This window comes from Ranitomeya imitator, chromosome 4, assembly GCF_032444005.1.
Source record: "Ranitomeya imitator isolate aRanImi1 chromosome 4, aRanImi1.pri, whole genome shotgun sequence".
NCBI lineage: Eukaryota > Metazoa > Chordata > Amphibia > Anura > Dendrobatidae > Ranitomeya > Ranitomeya imitator.
The window spans coordinates 64503539-64521136 of NC_091285.1; the positions used below are offsets into that span (position 1 = coordinate 64503539).

At 40.2% G+C, this 17598-nt stretch overlaps 1 protein-coding gene across 2 annotated transcripts in view; it reads left to right on the forward strand.

The window, feature by feature from the left end:
- GABRG2 (gamma-aminobutyric acid type A receptor subunit gamma2) overlaps window positions 1-17598 on the forward strand; it is a 261450-nt gene that overhangs the window by 202149 nt on the left and 41703 nt on the right. The window lies entirely within an intron of this gene.

Sequence of the window (17598 nt, forward strand, 5' to 3'; positions counted from 1 at the left end):
GAAATCTGATATTGGGGAAAAATTGAGATGCTGAATTTGAACAAAAAATTGAAATTTAGGGAAACATGTAGTTTTTAATTAAAAAAAATGTAAGTGATAAATATATTAGACTCCTCCATTCAACAATAAAGTTACAATGGTTAAATTGCAAATTTGATTAGAAATCGGATATAGCTCTGATGAATGCAGAAATCAAAACCATCCAGATAAGACAATATGGTGAAATGGGCTATATCTAGAAATGTGCAGATAAATCCGAGGAGGATCAAGTTCGAGTCTAATTTCCCAAAATGTGCAGTTTCAGTTGTATTCAAAAACTTTCATTTCCGATTTATGGTTTGCACAAAAAGGAAAAACAAAAATGACCAGGACCATTTCCAACACTGCCGAAGCGTCAGAGAATGGGCTAATGTCGATTTCGATGGCTGTGTGGGCTTTCACTCTTTCTCATGATCATTAGAGTCCTCTCTCTTTCTTTCCTGTAGATTTGGAATCTTCCCTTTATCTCTGTCTCTCCAGAAAAAAAAGTTAGCTTCCTTGCTAAGTCGGATCCTCGCTCCTGTAGAGTGTAAACTCTTATGATTGGTACTTTCTGTCCTATAGGTGTAAACTCTTTTGGTAATGGGATTCTCTCTCTCTCCTCATCCCCTTGTGTATTTTCTGAGCAATTACAAGCTTTTCAGTATTGAGATTTGAGCAAATTTATTTGTCAGTATTTCAAATTTCAAAAAATCTGTTCATCTCATCTCAAACCAGTGCCAGCATTAAATAGAATGGTCTGCCATTGCCGTCTCCCTTGGTTAGAGTGATGGATTTGCCGGGGCTTTACCCGAACCGCTCTTCAACCACAACCCCTGATCCCCTACACAGGTTCAAAGACAACTTAGAGTGTTTAATGACTGACTGTATTTTGCTTCCATTGCCAGAGTTACAAACACAATTTCCTCAATATCACTTAAGTTTTCTTCACTACAATAGGCTTAATAATGCAATAAAATCCTACCTCAGGGCCGGTTCTATTCATAAGGAGCTGAAAACTTTTGAGAAATTTTTGACCCAACAAAAACCACCAAAAGGAGTCTTGACCAAAATCTACCAAGAAATTATAATTAACACTACCCCAATCTCTAACAGGGAAATAGACCTGGGCATTGAATTGCAGGACTGGGAGGTTGACCAAATATATAAAAACTCACATGGCCCATCAAGTTGCATCAGAGTACAAGAAAACTCATACAAAGTCATCACCAGATGGTACACCACCCCGAGCTTGTCTCACTTGTGGTACCCTAATTCCACATCAACTTGTTGGAGATGCTCTAATGACACCGGGACTTTCTTACACATGTGGTGGTCATGCGACAAAATACAAACCTTTTGGAAAGAGGTACTGAAATACATAACCAGAATCTGCAAACTCCTCCACCCTCCGTCTCTGTCACTTATCTTCCTGAATTGGTCAGGGGACAAATCAAAATATAAAAATAAATCTCTAGCAGCATTCCTGCTGGCGGCAGCTAAACTGCTTATCCCCTCTCACTGGCTGGCTAAAAGTAGTCCGAGCCTTTAGGATTGGGTACATAAGGTAGATCAGCTCTATTATATTGAGGAGATTACGGCTTACACCTTTTCTTACAAGATAAATTCTATGCAACCTGGGCCCCTTGGAAATCTTTCAGAGGTAGTGACGAGTATCTAGCTATTATAAACAACTAAAAGAACTTCTCGAACCTTCGAATATTATATAAATTAAATACAAGCGTTTTGACTGGCCTCCCGACTCCAACCGTTTTCCTTTCACAATAAGCCGGACGATATCCTCCTTTAAGAGGAGGAACCCTCCCACGCCGCTGTCCTTCATTTCTTCTCTTCCCCTCTTTCCACTCTAAATTATCTGGCTCACAACAGGCAATATCTCTTCGTTTATCATACTCTTTCATCAGTTGTAGTCGTTTATACATTATAACCTGTCATGGACAAGACTATCTTTCATACTATGATAGTCTTTATTTAACCACGATAATGTCAGTTTTATATTGGTTTTATTACAGGAATCCATTTGTAAGGTAACGTTCACACTAGCGTTATGCTAGTTTGCGTCGGGCGACGCAGCGGCGACGCATGCGTCATGTGCCCCTATATTTAACATGGGGGACGCATGCGTTTTTTTTTGTTGCGTTGTGCGACGCATGCGTCTTTTTTGCCGCTAGCGTCGGACCAAGAAAACGCAACAAGTTGCATTTTTCTTGCGTCCAAATTTCAGCAAAAACCGACGCATGCGTCGCAAAACGCAGCGTTTTTGCGTGCGTTTTGCTGCGTTTTTGCGTGCGTTGTGCGTTGCGTCGCCGACGCAGCGGTGCACAACGCTAGTGTGAACGTAGCCTAACTACATCAACAATAATGCCTGTTATCGTATTGATATATTCCATTCTTTTTGTTCTACGTTTTAAACCTAATAAAAAGATGTTTAAAACAAACAAATAAATAGAATGGTCTGGCCAGTCCCTAAGGCCGGAGTGTAGTAATTTAAAAGTCATGATTGGCCCATCCAAATGTGTCCTAAAAGTGCATATTCACCTGACAACTGGTGGCACTAACTGACTGCCAATTAATTACTTGTTTGCTAATCATCTGTCATTTGGTTGAATACAAAGGTATTCCACACATCAGATGCACCATGAACGATCAGTAATAGATCATTCAGTGAGACAGAATCCCGTTGTGAGCAGCACAGATCTTGTTTACACATATAATAAGCTGATAGGGACAATGACCAAAAGACAAAAGCTAATTTAAAGCAACAAGCAAGCGTTTTGCTCGTTCATCTGGTGATCGACAATCTCTTTAATCTGTATTATGTATCATGAAACAAACATTTCTAGGTGCAGTGAAATTGAAACTTTAGTCTAAAGGTACCTTCACACTCAGCGACGCTGCAGCGATACCGACAACGATGTCGATCGCTGCAGCATTGATGTTTGGTCGCTGGAGAGCTGTCACACAGACAGCTCTCCAGCGACCAACGATGCCGGTAACCAGGGTAAACATTGGGTTACTAAGCGCAGGGCCGTGCTTAGTAACCCGATGTTTACCCTGGTTACCAGCGTAAAAGTAAAAAAAAACAAACACTACATACTTACCTTCCGCTGTCTGTCCCCTGCGCTGTGCTTTCCTGCACTGACTGTCAGCACAGCAGCCGGAAAGCAGAGCGGTGACGTCACCGCTGTGCTTTCCGGCTGGCCGGCGCTCACAGCCAGTGCAGAGAAGCAGAGCGCCGGGGACAGACAGCGGAAGGTAAGTATGTAGTGTTTTTTTTTTTTTACTTTTATGCTGGTAACCAGGGTAAACATCGGGTTACTAAGCGTGGCCCTGCGCTTAGTAACCCGATGTTTACCCTGGTTACCAGTGAAGACATCGCTGAATCGGCATCACACACGCCGATTCAGCGATGTCTGCAGGAAGTCCAGCGACGAAATAAAGTGCTGGACTTTCTGCAGCGACCAACGACATCACAGCAGGATCCTGATCGCTGCTGCGTGTCAAACTGAACGATATCGCTAGCCAGGGCGCTGCAATGTCACGGATCGCTAGCAATATCGTTCAGTGTGACGGTACCTTTAGTCTGGTGTTTGCAGACTTGCAAATCTCTGGAAGGCATGGGCTACAGTAGGATAATGTCTAGCACTTTACATATGTGAAATTATGTTTGCATTGCTAAATGGTCTATTCTACTTATAATTATAGTTTAAATTTAATTAAACAAAAGTTATCTTTTAGTCATGTCATCCCTTTTGATATTTGTGGGTTGTTAAAGGGAATCTGTCAGTAGGATCATCCCTCCTAAGCCATCTATATGGGCAAGATGTCATAGGAAGCTGAATAAGATGATACTTGATATTTGTGATCAAAAGTCTTATTCCAGAAAAATCCATGTTTTTCTTAAATGCAAACAATCTGTTAATATCCATGGGCTGGACATAATTTTGCATGCCAATCTGCTTCCAGGGCTTTTTGTAAGTGAAATGGGGAGACATAAGATTATTGACACTTTGCTCTCATGTTGATACAGAACACTACAGTGAAATCAGAACTATTACAGTACAACAGAGCTTACATAGTAATGAGGCTTTTGTTGTACTAACACATTTGCACTGCATGTGTCCTCAGATAGTGCTTCAGATTCCATCTGACAGGCTGCCGGTGTGGTGGGTATGGGCAGCATATCAGAGCCGAAAGCACTGCAAATGTGTTTGCAATTAGGCAAGGTTCAACTCTGTTGTACTGTTATAGTTATAATTCAGGCACAGCCCTTGAACAGAACAGCCAGCACTATGAAAGGATAAGTGTTAGTTCTGCTATACACTGCTAGCTCTTCTGTACTGTGTTAGCTCTGAGAAGTACTGTGTTAGTTCTGCTGTACTTTGCTACTTCTGCTGTACTGTGTTAGCTCTGCTGTACTGTGTTAGCTCTGCTGTACTGTGTTAGTTCTGCTGTACTTTGCTACTTCTGCTGGACTGTGTTAGCTCTGCTGTACTGTGTTAGTTCTGCTGTACTTTGCTACTTCTGCTGTACTGTGTTAGCTCTGCTGTACTGTGTTAGTTCTGCTGTACTTTGCTACTTCTGCTGTACTGTGTTAGCTCTGCTGTACTGTGTTAGTTCTGCTGTACTTTGCTACTTCTGCTGTACTGTGTTAGTTCTGCTGTACTTTGCTACTTCTGCTGTAATGTGTTTGCTCTGCTGTACTGTGTTAGTTCTGCTGTACTTTGCTACTTCTGCTGTACTGTGTTAGCTCTGCTGTACTGTGTTAACTCTGATCTCACTGCACAGCTGTGTATGATTATGAGAGCAAAGCGTCATCATCATTTTATGTCACACACTGGTTTTACTTAAAATAATCTTTTGAGGCAGAGTCTCAGGGAAATCTGTGTCTGGTCCATAGATTTTAACAAATCATTTACAAAATAGTGATTTTCTCTGGAATAATAGATTGGATCACAGATATCAAGGTATAATTTTATTCAGCTCCCTATGATCTAAATGCCCATATAGACGGCTTTGGATGTTTGATCCTGCTGACAGATTCCTTTTAATTGTAAAATTTAAAGGGTATGAATGGCAAAAAGTAATTCTAAGTAACGCTCAAAGTACAATATGTTGAAGAAAGCAACGTATTCCCTTGGTATATACTTGTCTGTCTGCATATAGAGATAGAAATGGAACATGCAAATAACGTATCTTTGCAAAACAATTTTCTCATAGAAAATTCCATTAGACATAGTCTGCAATCAATATTTTGTTTTGTTGCCTCCCTCTGGGCTCAGCACAATTGTTAACCAGTCACTAAAGGTCAGCTGCCGTATAAAAGAAAATGTTATAGAGGAGATGCAAATATGCAAAAATAGTTTCAGCACCAAGTCTTTTATCATGTAGGAATAGTCATTGCAATTATTTTTTTGCATTTTTAGGTCAAATATAATTCAAAACAAAAGTAGTACAAATGATAAAAGAATGTAGAAATATGCCAAAGAGGAGAACGTATTATAGTATATTACAATTCCTTGATATTGAATGTATATGTTTTGAGATTCATTAAAACCTTAAAGAATAATTCCAGATATCCATAATTTATACAAGCAGAAACTGCAAAATGTTTTAAGCATTCCAAAATAATAATGGTAATGTTCATCTTTCATTTCACAAGCCAATGCAAAGCCTTATCCCGTTAATATGGTGATGTTGACTCATTTAGTATATTTTTAAATAAAGTAATCATTATGATTCTATGAGAAAAGGTTGGCTTTGAATTATTTAGATAATAGGCAAGCCAGAAAAAGTTTGACATTGCATATTTTCTTTGCGGCACATGAGTCAGGAGACGTACCGCTTTAAAAATTGCTGAAAACACATCATTTTTTGAAAAAATATGCAAGCTTATTACTCCTCATTTGGAAATCCATTCAGCGATGCCTTTGAAATTCAACGTTCCTCTGTTGTATAAATCTGAATATAAATTGCATTGTTCTGTGCACTGGGGTGTTAAATCCTCCTCACAGCAGGGGCACTTAGAAACAAGTTTATATTCAAAATTCTACTAAACCCAAAACGATGTATATATATTGAGCCTTTGTGTTGTCTTTCAAAATACGTTGATGAGCAAGTTCCGTCAGGAGGGACAATATCAATTCAAGATGTCCATTATGTGCACAGTACTTCGTCCTTCGAGCAAAGCCTGAGGAGCTATGGAAAGTCTTGACAAGTTGCAGAGAACGTGTTAATGTAATAATATATATTTTGTAATTTGGAAAATAAATATTATTTTGAATAGTTGATGTAAAAGAATGAATGTTGCGCAATATCTTCATATAGCTTCCACCTTCAGATTGGTGTTTTCACGAATTAATGCTTGATTTATTTACCAGTAATTGCATAATGTTCAGCCCACAGAAAGAGAGAGAACTGGGCACTTCCAGTCTTCAGTGTTCATGTGTTCGAAACCTGTCACTAAATATGGCCCACATTTACTAATCCTTAGTTTTTTTATATCAGTATTATGGATCGTGCACTGGTCGGATTTTTCCATGTATGAGAAAAATGGAATGATTATTCTGACCAGAGTTTGATCAGAGTGTGGTACGAGTGTCATCCGATTTTCTCCTATGTAGAGATATTTAAAAAAAAAATATTCTCAATTATAACAGTCCATGAAAATTGGACCACAGTCGCACGTCATCTGAGTGTGTCCGATTTTTTCACAAATCTAAATGCTTTCATAGCCGGTGTGGATCCCACCCTCAGAAAAAAATTGGACATGTCTCTGTGAATCTACGCAGACCTTTTAGTTCGTGAAAAATCACAGAGTTGTGAATGGCTCCATAGACTGTCACAGATATGAGTGCTGTCCGCGAAAATCACTGCTAGCACTTTTACACGAAATTCGAACATGTGAATGAGACCTTAGTAAAGCAGGTATGTGGAATACTGTTTGGAAGAAATGTTTTAAAAGGGAGACATCTCTAAATATTTTGCCATGTTTTAACCTCACAGTGTAGCAGGGAGTCCATGCATTTTTAAATGACTGCCATGTGTCTTCCTTTCCTATATAAGGCCTCCTTCACATGTCCTTGTTTCCAGTACGTGTGGTATCCGTTTTTTTCATGGATATGACATGAACTCATAATAACCTATGATGCTATGCACATGTCCGTGTTCATACACAGACTGTGTGTCCATGCACACGGAGACATGTCCGTTTTTTTCCCAGTAGAAAACACGTACAGCACACGGATGCCATCTGTGTTGTGTCTGTGTTCTAAAGGGAAGCTGTCATGTCCTTAGCATGTAAACTGACTCCAGTGCATTGTTAGTGATGCAATGTGCATCACTAACACAGCTATTTAATTCAAAACAACAGTCTAATCATGTGCAAAAAGCACTTTATATAGCTAGATTGTACCTACTCATTTCGTCACCGTGGTGTGCTTCATTTCGTTCAGTCATGGTTGTCGCCACCCACGCAATTTGAATGATGTTCCCAGGGTTGCACCAACGATACTCAATTCCGCTATGAAAAATCCCATACTTGCACAGTGTGTATCGTGGAGCCACTTGTTGAATGGGGAACCGCACGTGTGCCATGCAAAGTATCTCCCCGCGCATACGCAATGAAACTGTGTGTAGTACCCAGCTTAATTGACAGTTTACGGCCAGAGCCACTCAACATGGCGCAAGCACGGAAACCGCTCAAAATGATCGACTCTGTGCAAGTGTGCGATTTTTCTAAATGGATTTGAGTGATGTCAGTGCAACCAGGGGAACATTATTCCAATTGTGTGGGTGGCAACAACCGTGACTGAACAAAATGAAGCACACCCCTATGACTAAATGAACAGGTACGATCTAATGGTATAAATTGCTTTTTGCCCATGATTAGACCATCATTTTTTATGAAAAAAGCATGTTAGTGATGCACATTGCATCACTAACAATTCACTGGGGACAGTTTACATGCTAAAAGTGACATGACAGGTTTCCTTTAACATTGCAAAGTTTAGGAGAAGCTTTAATATTTCTTTCTTTATTTAGCCACACTGGAAAAACACTAATGACACTGTAAACATAGACAAATGGGCCATTCTATAATGTAAAGCGCTGCGGAATATGTTGGCGCCATATAATTGAAATGATTATTATTATTATTATTATTATTATTATTATTATACTAATGACATTCTGATGGATAATACTGATGACACCAGCACCTGTTTTCATGTACATGTTTAACCCCTTCACGACATGAATCATACTAGTACTGCACATGTCGTGTCTCCCCCATTGATGTGGGCTGCGGTGCTGAGCCCACATCTTTTCCTGCACATGTCAGCTGTTTTGAACTGCTTTCATGTGTCTCTAACAGCAGTGGGTGGAATCACGATCCTGTTAATTAGTTAAATGCCCCTGTCTATCTCTTGACAGCGTCTTTTAATGTGCACTTCGGGCAAGTGCGTTGGAAATCCAGTCCATTGGTGACCCCGTCAAGTGATCATGGGTCATCGATGGGTTGGCATGACAACTAGAGGTCTTCAGCAGACCTATATGGTGGTGAGCACTCATAGCAAGTCAGCAATTCTGCTACATACAGGCGATCTGATCATCGCCTGCATGTAGCAGAGCTGATCGAGTTATGGCAGCTTCTAGTCTCCCATAGAGACCATTGAAGCATGCCAAAAGTAAAAAAAATAAATAAAAAAGTTTAAAAAATAAAAAATATAAAAGTTCAAATCACCCCCCTTTCACCCCATTCAAAATAAAACAATAAAAATTACACATATTTGGTATGGCTGCGTTCAGAATCGCCCATTCTATCAAGCTATAAAAAGAATTAATCTGTCAAAATACCAGAATTACGTTTTTTTGGTCTCCACAACATTGCATTAAAATGCATTAATGAGTGATCAAAACATTGTATCCACACCATAACGGTATCATTAGAAACATTTCAAAAACCTGACCTGCACATCCAAACATAGACACAGTGTGAACAGGTGCTGAACCTAGAGTCGCCAACTCGTATATAGTTAAGTAAATAAAGCAGCACACTGCAGCGCTAGAACATACAAACTTGAAATGCGAAATTTGAACTGCATTACTGCACTAGAAATATGAAAAATGAGATTATTTAGCGCATAAAAATGGCCAATTTTATGTGTACCTGGTAGCCCCTTTACGGCATCTCTCTTATACCAGGTCCTACGCTTGCCTTACGTCGCTGAGAATAAACGTCTCCATCTGAATGGGTATATGTGAAACCTCTTCCTAGACTAGAATTCTCTCTCTCTGTGGAGGGGTATTGGACCTGCTGTAATTAAAACACCTGTAGGCTAGGAGGCAGAGTGCACGATCAGAAGGCTAGAGAATACATTTCAAAAACCTGACCTGCACATCCAAACATAGACTCAGTGTGAACAGGTGCTGAACCTAGAGTCGCCAACTCGTATATAGTTAAGTAAATAAGGCAACACACTGCAGCGCTAGAACATACAAACTTGAAATACGAAATTTGAACTGCATTACTGCACTAGAAATATGAAAAATGAGAGCGTTTAGCACATAAAAATGGCCAATTTTATGTGTACCTGGTAGCCCTTTTACGGCATCTCTCTTATACCAGGTCCTACGCTTGCCTTACCTCGCTGAGAATAAACGTCTCCATCTGAATGGGTATATGTGAAACCTCTTCCTAGACTAGAATTCTCTCTCTCTGTGGAGGGGTATTGGACCTTCTGCAATTAAAACACCTGTAAGCTAGGAGGCGGAGTGCACGATCAGAAGGCTAGAGAATACATTTCAAAAACCTGACCTGCACATCCAAACATAGACTCAGTGTGAACAGGTGCTGAACCTAGAGTCGCCAACTCGTATATAGTTAAGCAAATAAGGCAACACACTGCAGCGCTAGAACATACAAACTTGAAATACGAAATTTGAACTGCATTACTGCACTAGAAATATGAAAAATGAGAGCGTTTAGCACATAAAAATGGCCAATTTTATGTGTACCTGGTAGCCCCTTTACGGCATCTTTCTTATACCATGTCCTACGCTTGCCTTACCTCGCTGAGAATAAACGTCTCCATCTGAATGGGTATATGTGAAACCTCTTCCTAGACTAGAATTCTCTATCTCTGTGGAGGGGTATTGCACCTTCTGCAATTAAAACACCTGCAGGCTAGGAGGCAGAGTGCACGAACAGAAGGCTAGAGAATACATTTCAAAAACCTGACCTGCACACCCAAACATAGACTCAGTGTGAACAGGTGCTGAACCTAGAGTCGCCAACTCGTATATAGTTAAGTAAATAAGGCAGCACACTGCAGCGCTAGAACATACAAACTTGAAATACGAAATTTGAACTGCATTACTGCACTAGAAATATGAAAAATGAGAGCATTTAGCACATAAAAATGGCCAATTTTATGTGTACCTGGTAGCCCCTTTACGGCATCTCTCTTATACCAGTTCCTACGCTTGCCTTACCTCGCTGAGAATAAACGTCTCCATCTGAATGGGTATATGTGAAACCTCTTCCTAGACTAGAATTCTCTCTCTCTGTGGAGGGGTATTGGACCTGCTGTAATTAAAACACCTGTAGGCTAGGAGGCGGAGTGCACGATCAGAAGGCTAGAGAATACATTTCAAAAACCTGACCTGCACATCCAAACATAGACTCAGTGTGAACAGGTGCTGAACCTAGAGTCGCCAACTCGTATATAGTTAAGTAAATAAGGCAGCACACTGCAGCGCTAGAACATACAAACTTGAAATACGAAATTTGAACTGCATTACTGCACTAGAAATATAAAAAATGAGAGCGTTTAGCGCATAAAAATGGCCAATTTTATGTGTACCTGGTAGCCCCTTTATGGCATCTTTCTTATACCAGGTCCTACGCTTGCCTTACCTCGCTGAGAATAAACGTCTCCATCTGAATGGGTATATGTGAAACCTCTTCCTAGACTAGAATTCTCTCTCTCTGTGGAGGGTATCATTAGAAACGTCAGCTCGGCACACAAAAAATAAGCACTTACCCAATCCAAGGTCACTAAAAATGGAGATGCTATGGTTCTCAGGTTTTTTTTTAACAAACTTTTGATTTTTTTTCACCACTTAAATAAAAAAATAACCTAGACATGTTTGGTGTCTATGAACCCTAAATGATCTGGAGAATCATAATGGCCAGTTAACTTTAGCATTTGGTGAACAAGGTAAAAAAAAATCTAAAAACAGTTGTGAAATTGCACTTTTTTTACAATTTCACCGCACTTGGGTTATTTTTCCTATTTTTGAGTACACAATATGGTAAAACTAATGGTGTCACTCAAAAGTACAACTCGTCCCCCAAAAAACAAGACCTAACGTAGCCATATTGAGGGAAAAATAAGAACGTTATGGCTCTGGGAAGAAGGGGAGCGAAAAACAGAAATGCAAAACGAAAAAGGGCTAAACATAGACGTGTGAAGAAGGCCAAAGGGTATATTTGTTTCAAGATGTTAACCTACATGTATCTGTTTTGAAGCACAGCATTTTGGGTTGCATTGAATTTTGTTCAGGGGGCATTGAGGCAAACTTACAAAAAATATTAAGTAAAAAAATGCTTTACAACTTTTTTAATAGTTGAATTTATCAACTATAAACATCAGAGCAATACTGCCGATTATTGTCATAACTTACTTCCTGAGCGTGTGCCTACTTACCTGCATAGCATTTTAGGGTTATGTTTTAAGTTGTTATGTTATGGCAAAAGAGATCTGCGATAGCTTAAAAAAAAAAGTTTCAGGTTTAACAATTGTTTTTATAAATCAAAATTAACCATCCCAACAATACTGCTGGCTGTTGCAGCAAATTACTTACCTAATATAGTTTAAAATAACAAGAATAGAGACAGGAAAACATATACATAATTTATTTTTTGCATACCTGTTTGACTATTCCAATTTGAAAACCATACATTTTACAACTATATTGTGGTCTGTTTTCACTTGTAATAATGGTATAAATAGATTGCCCCAAAGGGGTGCATAGTTATGTACTCTATGTTACATAGGGGTATCTAATTTAGTTACAGCATAACTTTTATCAATCTTCTAAAAAAGCAAACAAGAAGGCTAATAGAAGAAAAATTTAAGGTGTATTAAACAAAAACAATTGAGACAGTAGTAAGTTGGGGTACATATAGCTCGCTGCTATTATTTTCAGTCATTTCAATTGATAAACCCTGTAGATAGCTAGCAAAAAGGATATGAAAGACTGAAAGAGAACTAAACCAAGATAGAAAAAAAAAACTAAACTAACTGCAATAAATATAACTAAGTGTCTTCACAATAACAGTCTTCACAATTGAATCATCAACAACTATGTGGAGCAAAAAACTAATAAACAGATTGTGATTATTGGAATTCATATTTGTGCGACCATCTTGGCAAAGTTGCTTGGTGGGACAAGAGAGGACTTTAACTTACATACTAATATACTAATATCCGAGTTGATTCAGTTAATATACATACATTTTTCATGCATTATCATACTGGTTAGCTTTCTTAGATTATTACTTACAGTTATGTTTTAACTGCTGTAAAGACCCTCATTTAATACACAATGAACCCCTATACTGTGAGCTGTTTCTGGAATGTGAGGCTGTGTTCCTACATTTTGACATCTATTGCTGTTTTGCATTTCTTCTAGGACAGATAAATTAGTTTGTTTTAACCAAACATTAGATTGATATTTACTAGAGTAAATGGAGACATTAAAAAATGCGGGTCTATTTTTACACGCCTGTTCACATTGTCAGTTTGGAGACACATACACAATATAATGGGCACACTGCTATTGCATTAGCCCTCTTGGCCATTAAGTGAACCATGCCTTACATGTGTGGTTGATTCAATAGTTTTGATGGATTGTTAAGGTGTGTCTTATGACGCATTTTGGTAAAAGTCATAGCATTTTACTTCTGTTACAAATGTATGTAAACCAAAATATGGCACAGGCAATTGACTTGGTAAAATGAGGAAAAAAAAAACCATACCACATCAAAAAATGTTGATGCTGCTAGCACCGCCAGCAATTTTGGCCGCAACTGACCAAGAAGTAATAGTACAAAGTGCAGGTTACAATTTGCCTACTTGTACTCTGCCTCTGGCAAGCATATCAGTGGCTAGTAACAGACCTATCCATCAAAGTCATCGTCTACCCACTCTCCCCAGTTCCGCAAGTTCACTGCCTTGGGGTAATTCTTGACTATGATCTCTCCTTCAAACCACACATCCAAGATATTTTCACTTCCAGCTAACTCCAACTCAAAAATATCTACCAGATCTACACATTCCCCAACCAAGAATCTGCAAAAATACTAGTGTATTCCCTCATTATCTCCCTCCTCGGCTACTGCAACCTCTATATTTGTGGTCTCCCCTCTAACACTCATGCACCCCTCGAATATATTCTAAACTCTGATACCTGACTAATACACCTTTCCTCCCACTATTCCCAAGCCTGTCCTCTCTTTCAATTCCTTCACTTGCTCCCCATTATCCAGAGACTCTAGTTCAACACCCTAACCATGACATACAAAGCCATTCACAACCTGTCTCCTCCATACATCTGCGACCTAGTCTCCCACTACTTACTTGCATGCAACCTCCGATCCTCGCAAGATCTCCTTCTCTGCTCCCCTGTTATCTCCTCTTCCCACAATTGCATGCAAGATTTTTCCCGTGCATCCCCCTACTCTGGAACTCTCTACCCAACATATAAGACTCTCACCTACCATGGAAACCGTCAAAAGGAACTTGAAGCCCTACCCCTTCTGACAAGCCTGCAACCTGCAGTAACCCTCATTCCACTATACCACTGCAAGACCAGCTCTGCCCTCACCTTCTGTGTCCTCGCCCATCCTATGTAGATTGTGAGCCCTCATGGGAAGGGTCCTCTCTCCTCCTGTACCAGTCAGTGACTTGTTTTGTTCAATAATATTGTATTTGGTTTTGTTATGTATGCCCCTTTTCACATGTAAAGTGCCATGGAATAAATGGCGCTATAATAATAATAATAGTAAGCGAAGAGTGTAATGAAGTATATGTTACAATAGATGTCACAATGCTCCTCTCAGTTTCCTCCGCAAGCCACCTTCTTGCGCTGCCTTAATACTTTATGTTGTACAGAGAAAAATTTCCATTCTATTTTTAGCACTTCTTTTTACTGCGCACCCTTCGAACCCCTAGCACAATGGATGTTAAGGAAGATACTACACTGGAACAACTTATTCCATTTAATTCATTAGAAGAGATGGACCTTCAGCCTTTTTATATAGAACACATGGTAACAGAGGGGATGGAGAACCCGACATATCTTTGAGCATCTGTGGGAGAATCTCAAAATTATGATGTACTATTTCATGCAGCAGCCAAAACTGACAAGTGGATTGCTTTGAGATCTGCCACTCGAAACTACTGTAAATTTGCCAGTGTGCAGCATCTTGCAGACATTTAGCTCTGCCCAATGGCTTTTGGGCACCATCAAGGTTCATGTTACATGCAGCAGGATTTGACAGAGGAGCAAGAGGAATAGGATGAAGAGGATGAGCAGAGGAAAATGGATGAGGAGGGGAACATAAAGGTGGAAAAGCCAGGGAATGAGGCTGACAAAGAAAAAATGATGACAACATTGACCATGTCATCACAGCAGTGTGATAAAAACAAATGGCTAACTGTATGTTTGAATGATTGAACCAGGTAATCGGCCTAGAGTGTGGAAAATCTTATATTTGTGAAAATGAATCAGGCATGTATTAGCGTTGACTTTCATTCACCTACACTTGATGCTAATGATAATTTTGGCCATACCATCTGCCTGCCTGACATTGCCTGCCTGTGCATTGTCTGTCTTGTATTATATACTGCTAACTGTGCTGATAGTCCATGCTCAGCTTAGAATCTCCTCCCTGTCTATCATGTCATTTATACTGTTGCACTGCTTCTGCCATGGCTGTTGATGCTGACCCTATTTTGACAGACATATCCTTGCCTGCTCTGTCGTAATTTAGTACCAAACGGCTTATGCTGCTGCCACTTTTTTCAGCTATGCAAGCCATGCTTCACCTGAATGCCTGCCTACTGTGTTTTTAGCGCTAGAGTGTACTTACGCCATGACTGACTATTGCTGTCCCTATTCTGCAATACATTTCCTTGCCTGTACCACTTTAATTCTCCACTATGTGGCTTCTGCTGCTTCTGCCACTGCACAGCCAAGTATACTCCTTACAAAAAGTTAGGGATATTTGACTTTTGGGTGAAATTCCAGCACGATGCTAAAATGCACTCTAACCTTTTCAGGTGAACTTAATGAGACCATCTCTAAACTTTTGAATACACATGTCTAACTCTACACTTTCAGTACTTTTTACACAACTTTCTGTTCTCTAACAAGGATCTTAATGGCAAAATTCACAACAGGTGTTTGATCCATGAATAGTGTTGAGTGATACCTTCCGATATTTGCAAGTATCGGTATTGGAGGGCATCGGCCGATACCGGCAAAATATCGGATCTTGCGATACCGAGTTCCGATACCAATACAAGTCAATGGGATACAAATATCGGAATGTATCCTCGATGGTTCCCAGGGTCTGGAGGAGAGGAAACTCTCCTTGAGGCCCTGGGATCCATATTAATGTAAAAAATAAAGAATAAAAAAAAAAATATGGCTATACTCACCCCTCCGAAGGACCCTGGCTGTCACCGCTGCTAGTGTCCGCCTCCGTCCTTAAGAATGCTGTGAGTGAAGGACCTTCGATGACGTCGCGATCAGGTGACCGGTCACCTGACTGTTCACGTGACCGCTCACCTGACCGCGACGTCAACGAAGGTCCTTCACTCACTACATTCTCAGGAACGGAGGCGGACGCACGCAGCGGTGACAGCCAGGGTTCTTCGGAGGGGTGAGTATAGCCATATTTTTTATTTTTATTCTTTATTTTTTACATTAATATGGATCCCAGGGCCTGAAGGAGAGTTTCCTCTCCTTGCCTCCAGACCCTTGGAACCATACGCACCACACTCTCCGATACCGATTTCCAATATCACAAAAATATCGGAACTCGGTATCGGAATTCCGATACAGCAAATACCGGCCGATACCTGATACTTGCAGTATCGGAATGCTCAACACTATCCATGAATCAACCAATACTTTTTCGTGTTCAATTATAGATTAGTATTTAAACAATCCTCATCATGCTGTTCATGATTTGAAATCATGAGGCTGAGATGGCATCTAACATTTGATCAACAGGACATCACCATTGCAGGGCTTCTAGCAGGATATTCACAGATGGAAGTGGCCGTTTAACTTAGAGTGTCACAGAGTGTCATCATCAGCAGGTTGCAACAGAGATATAGAAATTCTCAACAAATCACATAAAGCCATAGAAGTAGACGTTCTTTACCAAATCCCACCGTGATGACCGTTTTATTGTGAACAATGCCCTTCGGAACCGGATGATGAATTGAACACAACTCCAGGCACATTTAAGAGAGGTGAGAGGCACCCAAGTGTCACATCAGTCCATTTGAAACTGTTTACATCAGCGTGGTCTGCATGCTACACAAGTTTCAAGGTTACCTGACCACCCTACCTGGCACAGACAGCATTGTCTTGCCTGGACTAGTGTTAGGATTCAAACCCAGAAGCTCTTGTGCACCAAGCGGCAACTCTTCCCTCTGATCTATTCAGCTCACTGGTCAGTTCCTTGCTAACCCAGAAACTAGTACCTATGTTGTTTCTGATTGTATCCACCCTTAGTTCCTGATATTCTCCACTCTGTAATCTCCTGATGGAACACCCTACTTAAACCTGGCATTACACTTCCTTCCTAGTGAGAATATTGAGCTCCCAGCCTTTAATCAAGCTGTCCTTTCACCTATTGTTCATCCAAGAATATGCTACTGCAAAAAAGTAAGAACCCCTTGCTATTCCTGACTACGCAACCTGCTGTCCTTCAATTACATTGATTCTTCTGTGTATTGACCCCTGGCTATTCCTGACTACCCTACCTGCTGGTGCTTCCCCTATTTGTTGCAATACCACTACACCAACCCAGGTCAGTTCCTAACAGCTAGGGAGCAACTATGCTGGACGAGGGACCAGAAGCATCAGTGCTATTCACTGATGAATATCGATTCACATTGAGCAGAAATGATGACCGCCAACGATGTTGGAGATGTTAAGAAAAGCACTATGCATCATCCACTGTTGTCACCAGAAGGGCCTTTGTTGATGGTGGTGTTATAGTGTGGGCAGGAGTGTTTAGTCAATACAGAATTACGCTACACTTTCTGAATGCTACAATGACAAGCCCCTACTATTTGAATAACATAATTGTGCCTGTGCATGAACAACAGAGGCCTAATTTCATATTCATGGATGACCATGATCCAGCTCATCGAGGTCAAATCTTTATGGAATGGCTGCTGTAGACTGGTGTACCTCAAATGGAGTGGCCTGCACTTTCTCCAGACTTGAATCACAATTAAATCCTATGGG